The sequence below is a fragment of the Amblyomma americanum genome, chromosome 4 (assembly GCF_052857255.1).
Source record: "Amblyomma americanum isolate KBUSLIRL-KWMA chromosome 4, ASM5285725v1, whole genome shotgun sequence".
In the NCBI taxonomy this organism is placed as follows: Eukaryota; Metazoa; Arthropoda; class Arachnida; order Ixodida; family Ixodidae; genus Amblyomma; species Amblyomma americanum.
In genome coordinates, this window is record NC_135500.1 from 180,245,954 (window position 1) to 180,263,586 (window position 17,633).

Below are 17,633 nucleotides of genomic sequence, written 5' to 3' on the forward strand. Positions count from 1 at the left end.
GCCGAGCTTCAAGTGTTTCGCATATCTGCCGAAAGTGGACGACGCGACAGAAAGGCACGAGACACGAGGCAGATATGCATCAGCATCGTATGTCGCCGTTCCCGTTCGGTTGATACAGAAACTCTAATTCAAAACCAAATAGCTGAGTTCTTGCATCTTGTTCACAATGGAGATGTAAAGAACAAAAAAAGCCCGACCTATAGTACTGGGTGATTCCTGGATGAAATGCGGTAGCATGTTTGAGAAGTTTGGTGTTCTCTCTGATTTATTTCGCAAGCTCTGAGAGGCACTTTGTTCTGTAGATGCGTTAGGTTCCTGTCAACTCTTCACCCAATTTATTTACTTATATTCAGAAATGTTTTTGAATTTTATTGCCAAACCACTAATTAACACAGTTCCTACTAAAAATTGTGTGTCAAGCCTCGGAGTAACTTGGGTAAGCTCGGGTTATTAGTTCGGAGGTTCGGGAGTTCGGAGGAACTCCCTTTGCTTTCGCATGTCTGCTTGGTTTAAGTGCACAAAAACCCTACCACTGTTTCATTCCAATGAATTGCCCAACAAGTTTGGTTACAACTTTTCGCTTCACGGATTCACTTTCTTTTAGCGCTTTCTTCTTCAAACAAGTGTCCATGCCACCAAGCTTTTGAAAACTGATCATGAAATGCACCGTAGGAACATAAAACACATACGCATACATTATTCTGCTAGCTGTTCATCGACAATGACACCGGCGAACGGCTACGGGCGTCACTGCCACCGCATCTTCCCGACGTCGCATCGCGAAGCAAGTGCACATGGATTTTCACGACCCTCGGGGCGACCGGTTTTGTGGGCCATGGGGACAGCGTGGGGGAGCTTAATCCTTTACTCTTTCCTGTTCTACGATGGCGTGTAACATGCGCCCATTACAATCATTAGTAATACAGGTTGCGAATGGGCCAGCCGTATTCGATACGGTGTGCCAATGTCATCGACACAGAGGAGGCTGCCCTGGCACTCAACCTCGGCAACCAATCGGGCCACCGCTCACCATCGTAACAGACTCCCAAACGGCGTGCCCAAACTACTCAAGCGGCAGAATTGAACAGACCGCGCAATGCATTGCGCGCAGTCAGCCACCACGGCATACACATTTGGTAATTTGGACGCTAGAACACGAGGGCATTTTGGAGAACGAGAAGGCGGACGCGACGCGATAGCTCGAGGATACACAAACCAAGCCGCGGCCTCTTACCCCAGTCCTCTGTTCGGCCACTACAACGAAATCCTGGACTATTGACGCGCAAGCGCTACCCCCTGCCGCACAAGGGCCCAGCTGACCAAATCAGAGGTCGTGTTGTGACGCAGACTGCAAAGGAACTAATATCAGTGCCCGCACATCGCCAATAAGACACAGCCAACCGTCTTCCGGGGCAACTGCCCTCGTGCGGAGGCAAACCGACGATCTATCATATAACATGGGAGTGCCCAGAAATCACAGTAATCCCGCCCATACGAAACGCAACCACAGAACAGTGGGAAGCAGCAGTTTCGGACCCGGCTCTTGAGACCCAGCGTTAGTTTGTTGACCCGTGCTGTTCTTGTTCTACGAGCACTGCCCGTGTCTAACATGGCGGCATTCTTTAATCTCTTCTTGAAAAGGTTTTCTCCTGCGCCATTATTTCTTGCATTTTCTCACAGGAACAACTTTTGTTTATTTTGTAACTTTTACTGTTTCTGTCTTCCTCTGGCTTCTTTGTGCTCCTCTTTGTCTTTCCTGAACTGGCGAGCAGCATCTCCAATCGAAATGGAACCGCGTATTTTCTATTTTACAGGCGACCGCCAGTTATGGGGACGTCAGAAGACCCGCATACCATATGGGACGTGCGTGGAAGGAACATCACATGACATATACACGGCTAGCTGCCCTCACAAAAATAGTCTATAGACAGTCTATAGACTCCTTACAGCCTCTAATGCCTTCCTATAGATATTACTTTTGTCTATTCATACTCTATATACTGCCTATAGAGAAAAGTCTACTAAAAGTGAACGGCCATAAATATATAGACTGTCTATAGACTGTCTATCGGATTTGTATTGCCTATAGACTGTTCCCTACGGTTTGTCTAGGGAGACTTTATAGACTCTATAGACAAGTCTATGGACTACCTAAAGAAATTTTTGTAAGGGTGGCTGGCTGGTCGTTCGTTCCGTGGGTCGGTACTCGGGCCCTCAGACCAAGTAGCCACATTAACCTTGCAGAATGAAGTCTCGCTGAGAGTTATATCGGGGACTTGCACACACACTGAACGCATTTCGATAAACACGGGCTAGCACATTAATTCAGAAATAGGATGAGGAATTCTAATAGTTATTTCCGTTTTTTTTTTTTGACAGTCTCGCTCGTCCTCCCAACCTAAAATGACTTCACTGCGCGCATTTTTTTTCTGCAGTGAAGCAACTTAATTCACATCGTTTAGTGAGGAGCCGCAGCGTAGCCTAAAAGCCCTTTTCTTTTCCAGCTTTTAATCCCACGCGCTGCTGATCGGAGTCCTGATGATGATGATTGTGGATTTTTATGGCGCAAGGGCATCTACGGCCAAAGAGCGCCATGGCACAAGGTATTCTCCATTTCTCAAGGTGGGGTCAAAGACCCCATTTCCCAAATATTTCACCCTAAAGAAGCCGACCACCAGACCAATGATCGGAGTCCTGTTTTCCCTTTAATACGGTTTCACAACTCAACGGCGCGAAATTTCGTTAGAGTATTGGCATCATCAAAGGAATAATTCGCATCAAAAATTTGAGAGGACCCTTAAGCTTCGCCTTATGGATATGTCGCGATACCGTTAAAGATTCATTTTGGGTAGAAACAGCGTGAACATACTAAGCACCGAGAACAAGGAAAGCACACAGACAAGCGCTGTCTACCCGGCTATCCATTCTACTACAGCGTTAATGAGTTAATGCCCATATACGCTGAAGTGGTCACTCTCAACTTTACATTCATGTGTCCCCTGGAGTCCTCATACCACTCCTTTCGCAATGGTGAGCGGTTAAAGGATGCGCCACTGCTCTGCGATGGCAAGTGCGCTGCCACCAGTGGGTCTTGTGCGACCGAAATCGCTCTTCCCGAGCGACCTCTCGCAATCAGCCGCTAATTTAACTGTCACCTGCCAGTGTGGTTAGTTTTCTCACAATCTGGTGGTCAGGTTGTGATGACCCCACAAGGTCACGTCACCTAGGTTGCCCACCTTGGTTGCTTCTCCAGGGGCGGCTGCCTGGACCACCCTATACGCCACCCTACTTATCGCTCAAAACGCCTCCAACGCCGGCGCCGGACTTTCAGCGCAACGGGGCATTTAATGCTATCGCGTTAAAATTAGGTGCCACGCAAAAAAACGGCCTTATGCAGAACTGTCCCCGATATGTGTGCCAAGCGCTACACGTAACTCAACTATATATCTCAAACGAATTACATATATGTATGGTGGTCTGTTCCCAAAACGTAGTCCTCGCCAACTACTTCTGTTTGTTTTTTGCCATTAGAAAGTAGTATCCGTGAGGATCAGATTTTAGTTCGTCTACTAGTAGATAAGATCCTCAGAATCTGCGCGCTATGCCACTGTATAGAGTTCATAAGGAAATCATCGACGCGCTAGACACAGCTCTTCCACCCTGTTGTGTGTGTGTGTGTGTGCGTGTGCGTGCGTGCGTGCGTGCGTGCGTGTGTGTGTGTGTGTGTGTGTGTGTGTGTGTGTGTGTGTGTGTGTGTGTGCGTGCGTGCGTGCGTGCGTGCGTGCGTGTGTGTGTGTGTGTGCGTGTGTGTGTGTGTGTGCGTGTGCGTGCGTGCGTGTGTGTGTGTGTGTGTGTGTGTGTGTGTGTGTGTGTGTGTGTGTGTGTGTGTGTGTGTGTGTGTGTGTGTGTGTGTGTGTGTGTGTGTGTGTGTGTGTGTGTGTGTGTGTGTGTGTGTGTGTGTGTGTGTGTGTGTGTGTGTGTGTGTGTGTGTGTGTGTGTGTGTGTGTGTGTGTGTGTGTGTGTGTGTGTGTGTGTGTGTGTGTGTGTGTGTGTGTGTGTGTGTGTGTGTGTGTGTGTGTGTGTGTGTGTGTGTGTGTGTGTGTGTGTGTGTGTGTGTGTGTGTGTGTGTGTGTGTGTGTGTGTTTCCAGCCCTGTTATGAAGACGAAGTTGCCACTTATCACCGCACCTTTCGGTCACGTGGATATTTATGGAGTCGTAAGCACGCAAGCATTCCGCGGGAATGATCAGGAACGCCGGCGGCCAGTTCATTTCGCCGCCTACAGAAAAACATCGTTTGTTTCAAGATATAGCCTTTGGCTGCGAGTCGAAGTGACTCAGCTGGGTGTTATTGTTCTCTCGGAAACTACGGATGTATAAGTTATCGTAGAGGCCGCAGTACTCGGCCTACTGCCAGAGCGCTGCACACAATGCTTAACAACAAATAGCACGAAGATAAGAGGCGTATCCGCTGAAAACAGAACACACTTTGGCAATTTCCATGTATCTGTCAATCGCCACGGTGCTGGTACACCTGCTGCATGCTGGGCAGAACTGAGCCCGACTTGTCTTAAGCCTATCGTGTACTAGACGAATGGGACCCGAATGCTTTAAATTAAGTTTCAGCCAGCCTTTCCTGTATGGCTAGGCAGTATTGCTTAACTTGTGCCAGCCGCAACTAATCATTGGATCTTTGTGCGAGCAAATTCTGCACGCTCGCGCTGCCTCATCGTCCCACCATTGAAAACTATTTTGTGTCCGCTGTGAGCAGCGCTCTTCGGAAAGTGCCAAGCTTGCGTGCACATTGGCATTTGCCCGAGAAGGACGCGTACGTGAACTTTCATGTTTATTTTATTCCGTGAACAAATTGCGTAAATGAAAATTGGTTGTTGGGGAAAGGAAATGGCGCAGTATCTGTCTCATATATCATTGGACACCTGAACCGCGCCGTAAGGAAAGGGATTACGGAGGGACTGAGATAAGAAAGGAAGAAAGAGGTGCCGTAGTGGAGGGCTCGGGAATAATTTCGCCTACCTGGGGATCTTTAACGTGCACTGACATCGCACAGCACACGGGCGCTTTTGCGTTTCGCCTCCATAAAAAACAATGTGCACAATGTGCACAACGATCGGCGCACAAGAGAGATAACAGAGGCCTTCCATATCATAAGAAAGACAAGCAGTTGCGTCAGCACACCTTCAGTAACCCTAACCTCCAAGGAAATGAGCCTGTTGCACAGGGGATAGCATATCGGCGATAACTGCACGAGCCTTTGATGCAGTGTGTTTTTATTTGCATTTTTAAATGAGTAAATCTGTGTTTGACCATGCGCATGTGCGCAGTTCTTGTGTACGTATGAATTGACCTGCTTACTTCAAATAAAATTTAGTTGTAAGATCAGCGCCTTTGTGTGTGTTCCCTTCTTTCTTCGTCCTTGTTGCTTAGCGCTTTTTTAAAATTATGGACCATTTCCAACTCGCCCAATCTGTCGTTCTTCTATAGTTGTTATGAGAAGCCCTGTGCCCAGGATCTTGTAAAATGCGGTCGCCCTGTTCTTGGCCGATTATCAAGAGCTTTTACAAACCGATGACCATTTTCTAAGCTATAACGATGTCTTTGAATTAGTGACTGAACGTGAAGGAAAGAAATGTCGTGCCATTTGGAATGGTCATCAAGAATTCGTTTCATTTCTTTATCACTATTTGATATTCTCAGAGAGGTTGATAAAACCATGCAGCGATGAACGTAGTGTCGTAGGATTTCAAAAATCGTCATGTGTCAAATCAAGTGGTTTAGAGCTGTTTTATCAGTACTTAACTTCTAAGCTTTCCTCCTGAAACAATGAAATCTACCTGCAAAAGCAGAGAATATTCATTTGGTCGAACATTACCCCCTTTTTCTGGCTTGACATGGAGAAGCGGGCATATTAGCCCGCTTCGCTGCCTAGTCACTGTAGTAAGCTTTTAGGATACCTGAGTGAGTAAAAGAGGAATAAGAACTTTTAGATTTGAGGACGACTATCAGATAAATCTCTCACGCAGAAGGGAATAGCTTCACCCGAAATTGTGACTGCGTTTCATCCTTGTTCAGTTAGTGAGTAAGACCCATAGTCTCAACGTGAGCAGCCGAAAGAAAATGTTACCGGAGTCCTAGATCCAAAGCCTTTTATTCTGCAAAGATAACGTGTTGGTGTTACGAGCCCAGGGTTTGCAAGGCACCTTCGTCCCTTGATTAGGTCCACTTGTAGCCCGTAAAAACGTGTATGGCGGGCCTTTGCTTTCGTGCTTCGCTTCGGAAGCCTTGCAAACTCGAGGTGGTGCTCAGTTTTTATGCTCCGGCCAGTCTTTCTTGTGACAAAGAGGTTGCTTTCATCGAAGCGGAACCTTCATAAGTTAAAAAAGGGGGAACAATGGCAGTCATTACCATAAGTCTTTTCCCTCGACTGAACTGCGATGACGTCAGAGGAGATCATTCGTTGCGAAGAGAAAACTATGGTTTACGAGCCTGGACATAAAGGTCTTCCCTTTGTGCCCGATCTGTGCAGAACTCGAAACGATCGATCACATTTTGTTGTCCTGCCGCCAGTTACCGTCTTTAAGGAGGCGTGTACTAAAAGACTCGTTTCAACAGCTCGGGGTTTGTCTGCCGGGGTTGTTCGCTTCCCTTGGGGCTTCAAGGCTTGGACGCAGCAGCAGGAATGTGCGTTCCGTCATTCGAAACTTGTTCTTAGAAGCGAAACGAAATAGTTGTGATTTCTGCTCAAGCACAAAATTCGTCCGTAATCAAACCGTCCAACATTCTGCACGTAAAGCCCTCATTCCGTATTTTTTGACCCATCTCCCAGGAATCAATTTGTACTTAATTTTAACCTTCCGGTGTTCACCGAAGCCTTTTCATGAAAAACGCTTTCGCGCTTCTGTCAGTCGCCGCCTGTTCAATCCCCTGTAGTGGATATACGCGCCATTTATCCTCCGAGGACAACAAGTACCTTTTGTTTCGCAACCGCCAAAGGGCTTTAACGGGCAAGGAAGGCGAACAGAAAAACTAAGTGTGGAAAATGAAACAGAGCGAACGCACGACCTTCGACACCATGGCCAAAGCCACGAGTCTGAAACACGTAGTCGCGGGAATAAACACGATTTAACACCATGCAATTTCCTCCGCAGTGAAACCGTATTTTTGCTGGTCTAAAAACGTTAACAGAGGCACGAAAAACTCAGAAATTGGATTTCACAGATTAAAAAGACAATTGTTCCTTTGAGATGCCGCGCGGCGCGGGGGATCGCTGTGACCCGTAACTTCCACAGGAGTTTGACGCGACGGCCGTCGTTACGCACAACCGTGCCATGGTCATGGCGCTGCAGTAGGGCTTGCCTCTATGTCGGCGGTACCTCGCCCGCCGGCTTGCGCGCATTTATACTACTGAACGTGCGAGCCTTGGACAATTCGAATCGAATTTAAACTAATATCCTGCCAACATCGCCTTACTTAGGCATGGATCACCACCCATTTAAGTCCGCCATCATAGATAATATTGAGCTGTTGAACACCGTACTCAGGACCATCTCTTTTTAAGTGCCCTGTAGATCCTTTGAGGTGTAGTAAAAATGAGAGGAAACTATACAACCGCGACCCAAGGCGCTGTCTCAGTCAAGCTGAAACGTAACATGCTCTAGATTGCGCATTTCGCCTGAGCTTCTGAATGCTTAAATCGATCTGAAACGTAGATGCTCTCACAGCCGTAGCTTGCGCAAAGCGCGCTAATGGCTCCAGCATCACGCCGCTGCAACTTTCTAATCCGTGGCTTTTGCCCCGAAAAGCTATCCATAATCATACCGGTATATTTGTGTGTGTGTGTGTGTGTGTGTGTGTGTGTGTGTGTGTGTGTGTGTGTGTGTGTGTGTGTGTGTGTGTGTGTGTGTGTGTGTGTGTGTGTGTGTGTGTGTGTGTGTGTGTGTGTGTGTGTGTGTGTGTGTGTGCGTGCGTGTGCGTGTGCGTGTGCGTGTGCGTGTGCGTGTGTGTGTGTGTGTGTGTGTGTGTGTGTGTGTGTGTGTGTGTGTGTGTGTGTGTGTGTGTGTGCGTGCGCGTCAGTGCGTGCGCGCGCGCGCATTCATGAGTATGTGATGCTGTCAAGCTTCTTGCTCCATTTCCTGCATAATTAAACGCACACAGTTAATTGCAAAACAAATAGCGTGCTAGTTTTATAGCGTGAGCCAAGTCTCAGCTCAGCCTTTCACCTGCGTCTTCATGGATGACTTTTCACGTAATTTTGATCCTACTTAAACCATTAGTGAGCTAACATAGAATCAGTAAGTGTCATTGCCCCTATCGTATGAAGCCCGATGCAAGAATACAAAATCAAACAGCTGTTCAGAACGCCACAATAGAATCCGTGCAAAGCAGCGCAGTGAAACAGGTGCTCGGGAAAGAGACGGAAAAACAAAAACAAAAGATACGAGCGAGTAATGACAGCCCTACGTTTGCGATCCAGCGGACAGCTGCGCGCCCTCTTCGATGCGACAGTCATGAAGCCAGCACAGCTGTTTCGGGCTCATGGCTCCGCTTACGCGTGTTCAAAGAGGAAAACCAACAAACGGGTAAGGAGGAAGGACCGCCCATGAACTCTTGAAGATGCACGAGGAAAGACAACCGTAGATGAGCAGACGACGTCCGCTCTACAGATTTTGCGGTGGTCCTGTGTGCTTGCGCTGTTGTTCGAGCCATCAAAACATATCCTGCCATATAACATAGGCCGCCCAAATCTTCCGTGAATGTTTAAAATGGGAGACACAACAAAGCAAGCTGTGCCTTTTAGACGATTGGTTAGCGAACAGCAAGGCCGGCTGTATATATATATATATATATATATATATATATATATATATATATATATATATATATATATATATATATATATATATATATATATATATATATATATATATATATATATCGTTGGACACCTGAACCGCGCCGTAAGGGATGGTATAAAGGAGGGAGTGAAAGAAGAAAGGAAGAAAGAGGTGCCGTAGTGGAGGGCTTTGGGATTAATTTCGACCCCCTGGGGATCTTTAGCGTGCACTGACATCGCACAGCACACGGGCACCTTAGCGTTTTGCCTCCATAAAAACGCAGCCGCCGCGGTCGGGTTCGAACCCGGGAACTCCGGATCAGTAGCCGAGCGCCCTAACCACTGAGCCACCGCGGCGGGTGGACCGGCTCTCACCTTTCAGAAACTTGAATAACGCAGACAAGTATTTTTCCTAAAAGTAGAAGGCACTCCACTTGTCTTCGACTGTGTCTTACACATAAACAATAAGAATACATAAGGATTATAGCCGGCTCCGAATCAAGGTGCCGAAATATTTTTTTTTTCTTTTTTTACAGTGCTACCGCCTGAAATGTGAGACATCGCTGGGTGGACATGATAATAGTCGAATCACCTGCAATGCAAAAATACACACATTACACACATTATACACAGGCAGTTGTATAGGGCGAAGCCAGGGGCGGCAGGGCCCATGGCTAACAAGAACACTGCTGGGAGGGGAGGTTAAGCATGATTTCGGGAGGTAGGGGGGCGGGCCACATCACATCAGTAGTCACATCAGTCTGCATTTAGTCGAGTTCGTTTCTCTTCTACGTGGCTAGATAACAAAACAAAAGGCGGGAATGAAGTAATCGATCAATAAACTGATTAGTCGTTTCATTTCTCGTATACACATATAAAATTAAAATACATAAAGGAACAATCAAATGAAGCATCTCTGCCTGTTCTCTAATAGCAGACGGTGCAAAGAACTTTTTTTTTGGTTATTTATATACCTAAAAGCCCTTCAATGCTTCGAAGGACTTCATTAACTTAGGCAGTCCTTGTTCAACGCTGTCGTTTCCTGCAACATTAGTCTTATCTCTTCAGTCTGCTTAGAATGCTACGTAAGTAACCGCCAAGTTAGGAAGTTAGTTTATAACCTTTGTTTTAAAACAATAAATATAAACATGGCCATATTGAGAAGCACAGCTTGAGCTGTCAGCGAACTCGTAATGTCACGGAGTGTTATTTTTAAGCAAGTAAGCTTATATGTCAACGGTTTAATACATTTCAGAAAAAAGGAAATGTTGCGATATGTTTCATTTTAAGCACGCCATACTGAAAGGCTCCGGATTAATTTCGACTACCTGGGATTCTTTAACGAGCACTGATAACGTTCAGCACACGAGCGTCTTTGCATTAATTTCGCCGTCGAAATGCGGCCCCCATGACCGCGGTATTTAATTCTGCTACTTTGGGCTTAAACGAACGCTTATGGCCACTCAGCCGCCCATTATTTCATGCGTTAATTGCCAAATAAAACTGCCCTTATTGTTCATCGGCCTTTCAACATATAAAACTTGCTCTAACGGGAGAGCGGACAAAAACTGAGCAGTGGTTTGGAATAACAAAATTTAAATAAAGGCGTTTACAAAGAACGCGTCGATACGTTCAGAAGTTATCTACAGAATACGTACATATAGAGTGCGCAAAAGCCGAAATTATATGTTCCTCCACGAAACCAGTGAACAAAGGTAAGGAGCTAAAGTAAATGCAAACTTCGCTTGGCTAATTTCGAAGCATACTCGGCAAGAATTAAGCTTTCAAAGCACCTTGATTAAGATGCAACAGAGCTAGACGTCAGTAGCAAGTACTTTCTCATATGGATTCTCCACATTGTTAGGTACTTGATAGTATATAATACTGCAGTGGGCACGTATTTCTGGTCTGTCTACGTGGATATTTGAACGATTTGTCAGTTCTGCTCACGTTCAGAACGACAAGCTTTTATTGCCTACTATGGCAGAATAGATTCCTATGTATGTAATATACATTAAGAAAATGAATAAAGTACGTCCAAAAGAAGCTCAAGCTTACTCTTTTCCCAGCTCAGACCAAGTTTAAAACTGGCACCGTACCGTTGCGAAAGCCGCGGTTACGACGGCAAGTTCCCAAATGCTCAGGGGGGCTCGTTTTTTACACAGCGTATCTATAGATGCGTCGTGCACCGACCGCTGCTCGGAGGAAAACGCCGTGTGGAGGTTATACCCTTTCCGCCATTCCGTTTTAGACTCGTTCCTTGCTGGACACAGTATAAATATAGGCCTACAAACAAACCTCCGCTTTCTTCGAAGAGCAGCGTATGGCAAGGAAAAATAACGCAAACTTCACGATCGCAGGCGTCTGTGCGTGCAGACAAGGCTGAAGGTCAGTTCTGGCTCAGCATTCCTACTTTATTTATTTTACGGTGAGTTTGTATTCGGCGCGTAAAAGCCAGTTCTGCAACGCTTGTCATGTGGCGTCATCTGTACCTGACACGAGACACCTCCAGTGGCGTTGCAAAGCGCCTGCCCGGAGTTAAAAAATATTAGCACATCTCACTTACTCATTTACTTACTCAATTACTTACCACCGCCGGTTGTCTAATTCGTGGTTGTGCTGGAAGCTTGCTGACGAGCGTAGTGGTCTAAAAAATTCGTTTACTCGTGAAGCCTGATCGTTGCTGTTGCACATCTAAGGGACTGAAAAATGCGCCTCTTTCTTTAATTTTTTTTTGTGCGTGACTGGCAGGCACTCAGGAACCGGACAGAGTTATGATCCATTGCCATTATACTCAACTTCGTTATCGATCGTCAAAGGGAATAGCACTGGCAAAACGCAGTAAAATATTTTTTCAGAAGCTAGCCAGAGATTCTTATAGCAGCTGGATAATTAGACGAGACGGAAAAAGAAATGTTTTCTTTCTTATATATATAGGCTGCGCCTTCGACTAATGACTGCTTAAACTGATTTTTGTTCAGTATAACTCTTTCCAGCAACACAAGAGATAAATGTCCTTACCGCTAGTAAGACCCACGAAACACAAGAAGGGCTACGCAACGTGTAAGAAACGTACATCTACAAAAGTATACGGTAATGTCCAGAAGAAATCTATTATGAGATGCTCTGCAGACAATGAGGCAAAAAAAGGTGTTATATGCCTGTTCGCCAAAAACGATCTAGAAAACTTCCTCGTAAGAACTCGTTAAGAACATATTTAGACATTTTTATTTTTTGGAAATGGCTGCTTATATGGAGCCTTCAAGATCAGTATGCTATATATTTAGAACCCTCTAAAATCAACCAGTTGGATTTCATTAGGTTTAGTGCTCATGCTTTTTTTTAGAGCTGCAGATTTTGTTTTCTCAGATATGTGCAGTATAGCTCGAACTGCAAAAGGCAGGTAGCTGCCCTTTGCAGCATAAATACACACGCAAATGAGGCAAGAAAACCCGCTTCATCAGAGCATAGTCGTTGAAATTGTCTCGCGCTCTACTAGGTACGGTACGTCCGACACGCACTCTATATTGCTCTTATTACTCTTATTGTATATTGACTTCGAAGAAGAATGCTATTTGCAATGCTCGTTGCGTGGACATTCCTGCTGCCAAAGCGGCCGTGCGAAATTATCCTAAGTTAATTGGCACTGAGTCACGTACATGACTAGCTCAGTCGTCACTGATCACCGAAATAAAAGATGCATAAAAATTCATGATTGGGCTTAGGTTCACTGCGGCGTTAGCTCACATCTACCGACTGTTAGTGTCAAGTACTTGGTCATACATGCGAAGATACGTTCGGAACAAACTGGTGTTAAAAAACCTCGCTAAATCGTTCCCGCGTAAACTTCTCGTCAGAGGAATTTTTAAAACATTGCGTGCAAAACGTATATTTAGAGAAGCTTTTAAAACGTTTGTGAATAAACCTCTTTTGTGAGCATGTTTTTAAAACGTTTGTGAATAAACCTCTTTTGTCAGCATGTTTTTTTGAGACGTTTGTGAATAAACCACTTTGTCAGTATGTTCTTTTAAAACGTTTGTGAATAAACCTCCCATTGCTGAGATGTTTTTTAAACGTTTCAATCTAGAGTTAGACGTTGCTAGATGTTTGGAGTTGTTTCAAGACGTTTTATAGAAGTTATGTGTTTCGCGGGGTGGGCTCCTCTGAAAAAGCCTGCAATATTATTGTTGGTTCTATGGTGTAATTAAAAAATGTTATGATAATAAATTGCAACTGAAGGCTATACGCTCATGTAGGTTGCTGAAATCCGTCAAATCATCATCATAATTTATTGTACCTTTAAACGGCCCGGGTGGGGGATTACATCAACGTACATCAAAGGCGCATTAATACATTAGCGTAAGGTCGTTACTTGTCAATGGCCTTCCATTAGAATATTAAAAGAGAATACAATGCTAAATAAGAGCTCTTTCTGAAGACGCGAACTAATGAGACTATTCGGTGGTGCTGCAGGCTCTTGCGTATGGAATGAAAAAGTCCCATTTCTGGCTGTGTCACTTCGCCCCGTCAGCGCACTCTTCCAGCTGCACCTCTCTGCCTAAGTAGCTTACAGATGAATTTCCAGCGTTGTCTTTAGAGAATACTGAGCTGTCAGAAGCCAGGCTGTATAGTGGGGCCGAAACACGTCCATTCTTCTTATGTACGTGTCGCACACTGACGAAGCAAAACCGCGATGCGTCTATAAAACTTCAAACCAATGCCTCCTGAAGAACATGCCTGAAGCGTCAGGAGTTTTTCTCCCCGCCGTAGAGCGCACGTCCGCCGTATGGCGGCGCTGTCAGATGACCCTCTTGGATGTGGAAGATGGAGTAATTAACCTTTTAAAAGATATATATAAAGGTACCAGAGTGCTTATAAAATGGGGAAAAAATGTATCAGAGCCTGTAGAGATACAGCGGGGGCTTAGGCAAGGATGTCCTCTGTCTCCTTTGTTGTTCATGTTGTACCTACAAGGGTTGGAGACCAAGCTAGAGAGGAGCGGACTAGGCTTCAACCTTTCTTTTTTCAAGCAAGGAGAATGGATTAAACAGTCATCACCGGGACTAATATACGCCGATGATATAGTGCTAATGGCTGACAACAAGGAAGATTTATAGAAGTTGATAGACATATGTGGTACAGAGGGAGATAGATTAGGTTTCAAGTTTAGTAAGGAAAAATCTGCAGTCATGATATTTAATAATGAGGTTGGCGAGCGTAGAATACAGGAGTTCACGCTAGAAGTAGTGGATGAATACGAGTATCTTGGGGTGTGGATAAATAAAGGTGCTGAGTATCTGGCAGAGCATGAAAAATATGTAATGAATAAAGCTAGTAGGAATGCAGCTGTCATGAAAAATAGGGCACTGTGGAATTACAATAGGTATGAAGTGGTAAGAGGGATCTGGAAAAGGGTGACGGTTCCTAGCCTGACTTTCGGTAATGCGGTCCTTTGCATGAGACCAGATGTTCAAGCAAGGTTAGAAATTAAACAGCGTGGCGTAGGGAGGCTAGCTTTGGGAGCACATGGCAATGTGCCAAATCAGGGGGCACAAGGTGATATGGGATGGGCGTCGTTCGAGAGCAGAGAAGCTAGCAGTAAGATAGCATTTGAGGAGTGATTGAGAAAAATTGGGGAAAAGCAGTGGGCTAGAAAAGTTTTCAGATACCTGTATATAAGGAATGTTGATACGAAATGGAGAAAGCGAACTAGAAAATTGACAAGCAAATATCTGGACAGCAGTAAGGGGGGCAAATCAGCAATTATCGGTTAAGAAAAAGGTTAAAGAAACAGAGAGGGCTCTGTGGAAAACAGGAATGCTGACGAAATCAGCACTGAGAACATACAGGATTCTTAAGGTGGAAATTGTCAAAGAAAATATCTATGATAATTGTAGGGGAAGCTCTTTGTTGTTTGAGGCCAGGACGGGAGTTTTGCGGACTAAGACATATAGAGTAAGGTACCACGAGATAGACACGTTGTGCGTTGCGTGCGGAGAGGAGGAGGAAACGGCTGAACACTTGATACTTTTCTGTAGAGGGCTTCACCCGACAGTGGAAAGCAGCGGGGCTGATTTATCCAAGGCATTGGGGTTTAACCTAGGACAGTGAAGGGAAAGTAGATTTTAAGCGGGTAGAAGTAACCAAGCGAAGGTTATCTGATTGGTGGCTAAAATCAAGAGAAAAGTAAAATTTCGTAAGTCATGGCTAGGTGGCTTGAGCCACCGCCCGATTTAAAGGGTTCAGCCGTATCCATCCATCCATCCATCCATCCACCCACCCACCCACCCACCCACCCATCCATCCATCCATCCATCCATCCATCCATCCATCCATCCATCCATCCATCCATCCATCCATCCATCCATCCATCCATCCATCCATCCATCCACCCACCCATCCACCCACCCATCCATCCATCCATCCATCCATCCATCCATCCATCCATCCATCCATCCATCCATCCATCCATCCATCCATCCATCCATCCATCCATCCATCCATCCATCCATCCATCCATCCATCTAGCAGACGACACGCAGGCAGCACAGAATTTTCTTGTGACTGCCGTTGCAGCAAAAAGTATGCCTTCTGGTGCGCTGTTTCTTTATTATTAGTGTGGTGTGTTTAGTGTTACCGTTTGACAAGTGACGCGTCGATCACTGCAGTTGCTGGAGGGAGTAGCGAGCGAAAATGCGTTGCTGTTGCGTTCCGTTTTGCATGTCCTGTCAACGAAACAAGAAGCCCGGCGTTTCGTTCCATAAAATTCCTGCCGACTTAGAACTCCGGGAAAGACGGCTCAAGGTAATTAGAGGAAAAAACTGGCAGCCGTAGTTTGCATTTCTGGCAGCCGCAGCTTGCTTCTGCAGTTCGTAGCTTGCATTTCCAGCCACCTGGAAATGCTACTGTAGACAGTTTGACTGCCCACCAAGACAGGGGTAGACTCTTTTGCCCGACGTCAGCGCTCCGAAAAGTGTTACATGGCCTCAAGAAGTTCGTTGGTATCATGCTCAAAGACCGAACGCATCTTCAAAGGCCACTGGACACATGCTTGCTCTACAATTAGTGTGAATAAAATCGCGGGTTTGCTTGTCCTGACCTGTGAGAACAAGAATAGCAGCCACAGGGAAGCACTGCTGCATATTATATGCAAGAAGTTCACCACCAAACCGTTGCTAACAAACCATGCACTTGACATAACAGACAAGAACGCGGTTGCGAAGATGTACAACAAGAAACCTCTTTCCCGAAAATTCTTGAAACGGCAGTAAGAAACGATTTCAGCCGCCTTCATCACACCGACGCATGCCATTTTTCCTTGTAAGTGCGCATGTGTGTGTGTGCCTTCAAGCGCAGTTTTTTTTTTAATATTCACAAGTTGCTCCCCATGTCTGATACTCCCCTTGTTCCAGTTGCCATTTCATCAACACACGTGCTTGTCATTTGAAGAAATCCGGTCAGTCAGGCGTGCTGTGTTACTCCCAAAGTCACTGTGCGCGTGTGCACCACACAGGAACCTAGTGAGCTGTGTTTCTTGCGTAAAGAATAGAGAAGAGGGGCATGGGTTTATTTGTAATTTCTTAACGTTATTCAAAGAGGTACCACTCGGCGAAAGCTCGTCGAAAAAATGACCAGAAACAGCGCAGGCTGGTCCTTCCAAGAGTGCATCTTGAAACCGCGCAAAGAAGACAAGGGACGAGGAAGTAACCAACAGGACAGAGCGCGCGGTTTGCGCGGTTTCAAGATGCACTCTACTAATAGTCACCAACTAGCCCGTCTCTCTCTATTTCCTTCCAAGATCTGCTTCACCCGATCGAAACATCTCTCGCAATGCTCCGCAGCAAGATTGTAACAGACGCGCGATTCGCTAAGTTCTAAGAATATTAGAAATGAGGGGTGTGCCCCCGCGGGCCACCGACTCCCCAGGCAGGTTACCGCGACGTCTCCGGCTTCCATCCATTGAGCGCCATGCAGTCCTCCTTTCCCACGGGTCACCTCTACATTTGAGAGCTCAGGTAATTCCGGACTTCCTCCTGTCCTTAGTCTAGCTCATGGACTATTTTCCCTTTTTGTATGTACGAAGTAGTTATTGATTTCTTGCCATGGCAGCAGTACAATCTACAACCATGCATCTTGCAGTGTAAATACTTATTTTGCGACATTTCTAGCCACTTCAAGCACTTGCTGCAATATTGATGTTTCTAACATGTTCATTTTGTTGTAAACCGTCCAAAAGTTTCTGGTTATGCAGCAGACAAAAGGTCCTAACGGCATGATAGAACGGCGTGCACAGCACGCTTTCAGATTTCGAAAACGAAACTGATGATCCTCTTTCAGTATTATGGGGAAGTCAGCTCAGACTTCTTAAGCATTTGCTGCACTCTAAGGCCTTGAAAATCATGTTTTTTGTCATTAACAAAATAAAAGTTGTTGCTCAAAGCCTGGAAAAAGGATGAAACAGCATGATCGGACGCCGCGCATCACAGTCTCCCAGCCATTGAAACCGAAATTGAGGGTCATCTTTTAGCGCCGCCTAGCGGCCAGTCTGCGCAATGTTGAGATGATCATGGGGCCCATTGAAATCGAGCAGACGCTTCAGGCATGTTCTTCGGGAGGCACTGTTCAAACTTACCGCCATAGGATCATCTGATCTCAAAGTTATGATCCTGCACTCAAAAACATTTTTATTATTTGAACACGTCATAAATTATTATATGTTTAACAATAAAATTCAGTGCATTTTTATATAACAATTACGAAAAGTTTAAAAAGTTTGTCAAATAT